Source organism: Eubalaena glacialis, chromosome X, assembly GCF_028564815.1.
Source record: "Eubalaena glacialis isolate mEubGla1 chromosome X, mEubGla1.1.hap2.+ XY, whole genome shotgun sequence".
NCBI lineage: Eukaryota > Metazoa > Chordata > Mammalia > Artiodactyla > Balaenidae > Eubalaena > Eubalaena glacialis.
The window spans coordinates 123,667,019-123,674,289 of NC_083736.1; positions in this window are offsets into that span (position 1 = coordinate 123,667,019).

Genomic DNA, 7,271 nt, shown 5'->3' on the forward strand with positions numbered 1-7,271 from the left:
GCGTCTATATTCATGAGTGATATTGGTCTGTAATTTTCTTCTTTTGTAGTATCTTTGTCTGGTCTTGGTATCAGGGTGATGGTGGCCTCATAGAATGATTTGGGAGTGTTCCCTCCTCTGCAATTTTTTGGAAGAGTTTGAGAAGGATGGGTGTTAGCTCTTCTCTAAATGTTTGATAGAATTCACCTGTGAAGCCATCTGGTCCTGGGCTTTTGTTTGTTGGAAGATTCTTAATCACAGCTTCAATTTCATTACTTGTGATTGGTCTGTTCCTATTTTCTATTTCTTCCTGGTTCAGTCTTGGAAGGTTATACCTTTCTAAGAATTTGTCCATTTCTTCCAGGTTGTCCATTTGGCATAGAGTTGCTTGTAGTAGTCTCTTAGGACGCTTTGTATTTCTGCAGTGTCTGTTGTATCCTCCTTTTTCATTTCTAATTTTATTGATTTGAGTCCTCTCCCTCTTTTTCTTGATGAGTTTGGCTAATGGTTTATCAATTTTGTTTATCTTCTCAAAGAACCAGCTTTTAGTTTTATTGATCTTTGCTATTGTTTTCTTTGTTTCTATTTCATTTATTTCTGCTCTGATCTTTATGATTTCTTTCCTTCTGCTAATTTTGGGTTTTGTTTGTTCTTCTTTCTCTAGTTCCTTTAGGTGTAAGGTTAGATTGTTGATTTGAGATTTTTCTTGTTTCTTGAGGTAGGCTTGTATAACTTTAAACTTCCCTCTTAGAACTGCTTTAGCTGCATCCCATAGGTTTTGGATCGTCGTGTTTTCATTGTCATTTGTCTCTAGGTATTTTTTGATTTCCTCTTTGATTTCTTCAGTGATCTCTTGGTTATTTAGTAACGTATTGTTTAGCCTCCATGTGTTTGTGTTTTTTACATTTTTTTCCCTGTAAATGATTTCTAATCTCATAGCGTTGTGGTCAGAAAAGATGCTTGATATGATTTCAATTTTCTTAAATTTACTGAGGCTAGATCTGTGACCCAATATGTGATCTATCCTGGGGAATGTTCCGTGTGCACTTGAGAAGAAAGTGTAATCTGCTGTTTTTGGATGGAATGTCCTATAAATATCAATTAAATCTATCTGGTCTATTGTGTCATTTAAAGCTTGTGTTTCCTTATTAATTTTCTGTTTGGATGATCTGTCCATTGGTGTAAGTGAGGTGTTAAAGTCCCCCACTATTATTGTGTTACTGTCGATCTCCTCTTTTATAGCTGTTAGCAGTTGCCTTATGTGTTGAGGTGCTCCTATGTTGGGTGCATATATATTTATAATTGTTATATCTTCTTCTTGGATTGATCCCTTGATCATTATGTAGTGTCCTTCCTTGTCTCTTGTAACATTCTTTATTTTAACGTCTATTTTATCTGATATGAGTATTGCTACTCCAGCTTTCTTTTGATTTCCATTTGCATGGAATATCTTTTACCATCCCCTCACTTTCAGTCTGTATGTGTCCGTAGGTCTGAAGTGGGTCTCTTGTAGACAGCATATATATGGGTCTTGTTTTTGTATCCATTCAGCAAGCCTGTGTCTTTTGGTGGGAGCATTTAATCCATTCACGTTTAAGGTAATTATCGATATGTATGTTCCTATTACCATTTTCTTAATTGTTATGGGTTTGTTTTTGTAGGTCCTTTTCTTCTCTTGTGTTTCCCACTTAGAGAAGTTCCTTTAGCATTTGTTGTAGAGCTGATTTGGTGGTGCTGAATTCTCTTAGCTTTTGCTTGTCTGTAAAGCTTTTGATTTCTCCATCGAATCTGAATGAGATCCTTGCTGGGTAGAGTAATCTTGGTTTTAGGTTCTTCCCTTTCATCACTTTAAATATGTCATGCCACTCCCTGGTGGCTTGTCGTGTTTCTGCTGAGAAATCAACTGTTAACCTCATGGGAGTTCCCTTGTATGTTGTCATTTTTCCCTTGCTGCTTGCAATAATTTTTCTTTGTCTTCAATTTTTGCCAATTTCATTACTATGTGTCTTGGCATGTTTCTCCTTGGGTTTATCCTGTATGGGACTCTCTGTGCTTCCTGGACTTGGATGGCTATTTCCTTTCCCACGTTAGGGAAGTTTTTGACTATAATCTCTTCAAATATTTTCTTGGGTCCTTTCTCTCTCTCTTCTCCTTCTGGGACCCGTATAATGCGAATGTTGTTGCGTTTAATGTTGTCCCGGAGGTCTCTTAGGCTGTCTTCATTTCTTTTAATTTCTTTTTCTTTATTCTCTTCCACAGCAGTGAATTCCACCATTCTGTGTTCCAGGTCACTTATCCATTCTTCTGCCTCAGTTATTCTGCTATTGATTCCTTTTAGTGTATTTTTCATTTCAGTTATTGTATTGTTCATCTCTGTTTGTTCTTTAATTCTTCTAGGTGTTTGTTCTTTAATTCTTCTAGATCTTTGTTAAACATTTCTTGCATCTTCTCAATCTTTGCCTCCATTGTTTTCCCGAGGTCCTGGATCATCTTCACTATCATTATTCTGAATTCTTTTTCTGGAAAGTTGCCTATCTCCACTTCATTTAGTTGTTTGTCTGGGGTTTTATCTTGTTCCTTCATCTGGTACATAGCCCTCTGCCTTTTCATCTTGTCTATCTTTCTGTGAATGTGGTTTTTGTTCCACAGGCTGCAGGATTGTAGTTCTTCTTGCTTGCTGTCTGCCCTCTGGTGGATTACGCTAAGAGGCTTGTGCAAGTTTCCTGATGGGAGGGACTTGTCTACTCCATCTTTAAATATTAGAGTTTCTTCAGTCTCATTGCTAGAGCCTCTTGTTTATTAATTCTATCCTCATCCCTTAGGTAATCTCACCCATTCCCAGGGGGTCCTCTACAATACTATCTCTATAGCCTCAGGCTGGGGATTTTTTGTTTGGTTTTGTTTTGTTTTTTGTTTTTTGCTGCACCTGCCGCTTGCAGAATCTTAGCTCCCTAACAAGGGATTGAACCTGGACCCCCTGAAGTTGAAGCGTGGAGTCCTATCCACTGGACTGCCAGGGAATTCCCAGCCCCAGGGTTTATATATCTGTGCCAAGTCTCTCCCTTGGGCTCCTCAACCTGCATATCCAGCTTCCTGTCTGACATCACTACTCGGCTGCCCCCAATTCATTAATTCATTCCCTTGCCAAATATCCACTGGGTACCTACTCTGTGTTGGTCACTATGGCAGGGACTGGTATACTATTCTGAATAAAATGCACTTGGTCCCTGCCTTCATGAAGTTTACATTCTAGTGGGGGGGGGGTGTAAGAAAATAAACAAGAAAACAAACAAAAAAATAGTGAAAACCACTACTTTTTTTGAATTTTATTTTATTTATTTTTTTATACAGCAGGTTCTTATTAGTTATCTATTTTGTACATCTTAGTGTATATATGTCAATCCCAATCTCCCAGTTCATCCTACCACCACCCCCCACCACCACTTTCCCCCCTTGGTGTCCATTCGTTTGTTTTCTACATCTGTGTCTCTATTTCTGCCCTGCAAACTGGTTCATCTGTACCATTTTTCCAGGTTCCACATATATGCGTTAATATAAGATATTTGTTTGAAAACCACTATTTTTTGAATAAAATAAGTTGCAGTAATAGAGAATTTTTTTTTAAAATGTGTGTGCAAGTGTAGGAGGCCTACTTACAATAGCAAGGGAAGATCTCCCTGGAGGTACTGTCATGCAAGCTGAGAGTTCAAGGATGAGAAGCAATCGCTCATGGGAAGAACATTCTAGATAGTAGCAACAGCATGTGCAAAGGCCCTGCTGAGGAAAAGAATGAGAAGTATGTGAAGAACTTAAAGGAAGCCACTAACGCTGGAATGCGGTGATTCAGGGAAAACAATGACAGTTAATCTAGCCAGAAGGTTAGGAAAGTGTCAGATTATCCAGGATTCTTTAAGTCATAGCTAGGATTTGTGGGGTTTATGCTAAGAACAATGGGAGCCACCGAAAAGCTTTAATCCAGGAGAAGCACTTGAGCTGATTGGTATTTTTGAAAGCTGACTCTGGCAGCTCCGTGGAGAATGATTGGTAAAGGGGCAAGCATGGAAGCTGGAAAAAGGACTTTAAGGCTGTGTGAGCTATGGCTTGGCTTGGACTAGGATAGGGGTTGTGGACAGGGTGAAAAGTGGATAGATCAGAAAGATAGTTGGGGGAATTCCCTGGCAGTCCAGTGGTTAGGACTCAGTGCTTCCCTGGTCAGGGAACTAAGGTTTCCCCATGCCCCGTGGCGTGGCCAAAAAAAAAAAAAAAAAGTTGGGAAGTTGAAACAGTGCAGAAGAGTCTACCTAAGAACTAGACCCTGGTGCTAGAATGTCTGGTTTGAAGCCTGGCTCTGCCACTTCCTAGCTGCATGGATTCGGGCAAATCCATAATTTCAGTGTCCTCATTTATAAAATGACGATAATAATAGTACTTACAGGAAGTGTCAGGATGAAATGAGTTAATATACACAACATGTTTACAACATTTCTTAGAGCATAGTAAGCATGATTGATATTAAGTGTTAGCTATTAATATTAATGATGCATTGGTGATGGGGGGTGAGGGAGGAATCAATGGTGATGCCAGATTTCTAGCATGAGCTACTGGATGTCTTCTTGAGACACTAGAGTAGCAAAACTTCAGTCTTGGGTAAAACTGATGTTTTACTTTCTCCATGTCTACTGGAAAAAGTCACACAATTGGGCAGATTGAGCCTATTGTAAAATCCATGATCCTAGACCTCAAATGAGACTTCAATATGGCCCAGGAATTTTACTACATATTTTTGGTCAATTCACTCACCTGCCTTCTGCAACCATTTTTTACAACTTTCTCCACTCTCCTCTAACCTCCTACCCCAGCACCACCTCCCACCTGCTCCCACACATTCAATATTTGACCACAACTCTTATTTCATAGAGAAAATAGAAACCGTTAGATAGGAACTCCCGTCATCTTCTGGCGACCAAACACACGTATCTACCCATCTCTACACCCACCCTACCTTCCTTTCCCCCTGTTACATAGGATAGTGGTTCCCAAAGTGTAGTTAATTCCCCAGAACAGAACAGGAGAATCGACAGTGCCTGGGAACTTGCTGGAAATGCAGATTTGCAGACCCCACTCCCAAATCTACAGAATCACAAACTCTGGTGGAGGAAGGGGCAGCAACCTGTTTTAACAAGCTCTCCAGGGAATTCTGATGCACAATCCAGTTAGAGAACCAATGCAAGAGAAGAATGATGCCTCTTCTCCTTGAAGGCCATTCCTTTACTTGTGCTTGCATGATGTCCTCCCCTGCTTTCCTGAGAATTTTATGTCATTAATTATCTCTTTTTCCTCATGTATATTCAACCTCTCCTTCTCAACTGGAGCTTTCTCATGCACATTAAAACATGCTCTAACACAACATTGTAAATCAACTATACTCCAATAAAAATTAATTTAAAAAAACAACAAAACAAAACAAAAAAATAAAACACACTCAAGCCTTTCTCACACACAAAATTGTCTCTTTCAATCTTTCATCCCCTTCTGGCTACCACAGGATAGTTTTCCTCCCCTCCACAGCCAAACATCTTGAAAGAGTTGTTGCTGGTGTGGGATAATGGGTAGTCAATAGTCTTATGAGACTCCCACTGCTGGTGGGAGGGAAAATTGGTACAGCCATTTGGGAGGGCAGTTTGGTAGTACAGTAACTATTAAAATATAAAAAGTGCAAGCAGTGTCTATTAAAATTTAAATGAGCATTCCCTTCTTGTTGCCTTCTTTGACAAGGTGAGTGTATATAAGGCAGTATTCTGCAGAATTGTGAGCGACTGGGGAAAAAATAGAAACAACTTAAATGACTATCAGTAGAGGAATGCCAAATAAATTATGATACAGTATGTAATATCGGTAGTGCGTTAATTAAAATAATGAAGTGGTTCATTCTATACATCATGTTATACTATATAATATATGTTTATGTAAAACATATGCACATGTATATATATTTGTCTATGTTAAATTATGTTATTATCTATAACATTAACATGTTAATACCCAGAAAAAGGCCAGGAAGGACACACCAAACAAATAACTATGTTTACCTCTGAAAGGTGAGGAAGAAGACCAGGATTGGTAGCAGCGGTCAAAGAGGATTTTAGTCTTGTCTGTAACGCTTTCATTTTTTAAAGGAAAATATATTTATGTATTACTTATATAATTAAAAATCAAATAAAGGAAAGAGTTGTCAAAAAAGAAAGAGTTATCTATACCAGCTACTCCATTTTATCACCTCTCACTCAATTCTTAACCCACTCCAATCTGGCTTTTATCCAGATCATTTCCCCGAAATAGCTCTCTTTCATGTCGAAACTGACATCTGTGTCACCACATCAAAAAGATAAGATGTTTTCTGCTATTTTACTTGGCCTTTTTTTGTCCTTGACCACTTTCTCCTTGAAACACTTTCTTCCCTTGGGCTTCCAAGCTCTTTTATATTTAACAACACATTCTTCTGGCTTTCCACCTACATCTCTGCCTGATCTCTCTCTAACAACTCTGCAGCTTGCCTATCCTTGTCTACTAGACTACAAATTTGTTGAATTTTTTTCGAAGACTTGCCCTGGATCCTCTTCTCTTCTCATTCTGTACTCTCCCAATAAGTGATTTCTTTTATCATCCATAAGCCATCAACTTCCAAATTTGTATCTCCCATTCCATGGCTATATGTTCAGCTGCATGTTTGATATCTCGATTTGTAACTCTCAGAGTCTCCTCAAGTACAATAGGTCCCCCCCAAACCCCTCTTAATCTCTCTCTATCCCCTTAAATCTAGTCCTCTTTCAATATGCCATGCCTCAGTGAATGGTTCCACCATCCATCCAGTTGTGCAAGCCAGAAACCGATGAATCTGCCATGACACTTCCCTTTTCTCTCTCTGTCTTTTTTTTTTGGCCACAACAGGAGGCATGTGGGATCTTAGTTCCCAGACCAGGGATTGAACACCGAGCCTGCTGCATTGGCAGCGCAGAGTCTTACCCACTGGACCACCAGGGAAATCCGTGGTGATCATTTCTCAATGATCCCTGTAATAAAGGAATATAGGTACCCTTTTGATAGCAAGTTGATATTGGTGCAGAAATACAATTCACAGTCAGAAACTCCATAGTATCAGGGAAAAAACTAAAACTCTCCATTCTCACCATATCACAGAGCATATAAATTATGAGAATAATTACTCAGATGGAAAACTTAATCTTCAAAGTGTTAAACCTGTGAAATCAAGCTATTTCAATGGTTGCCTTGCT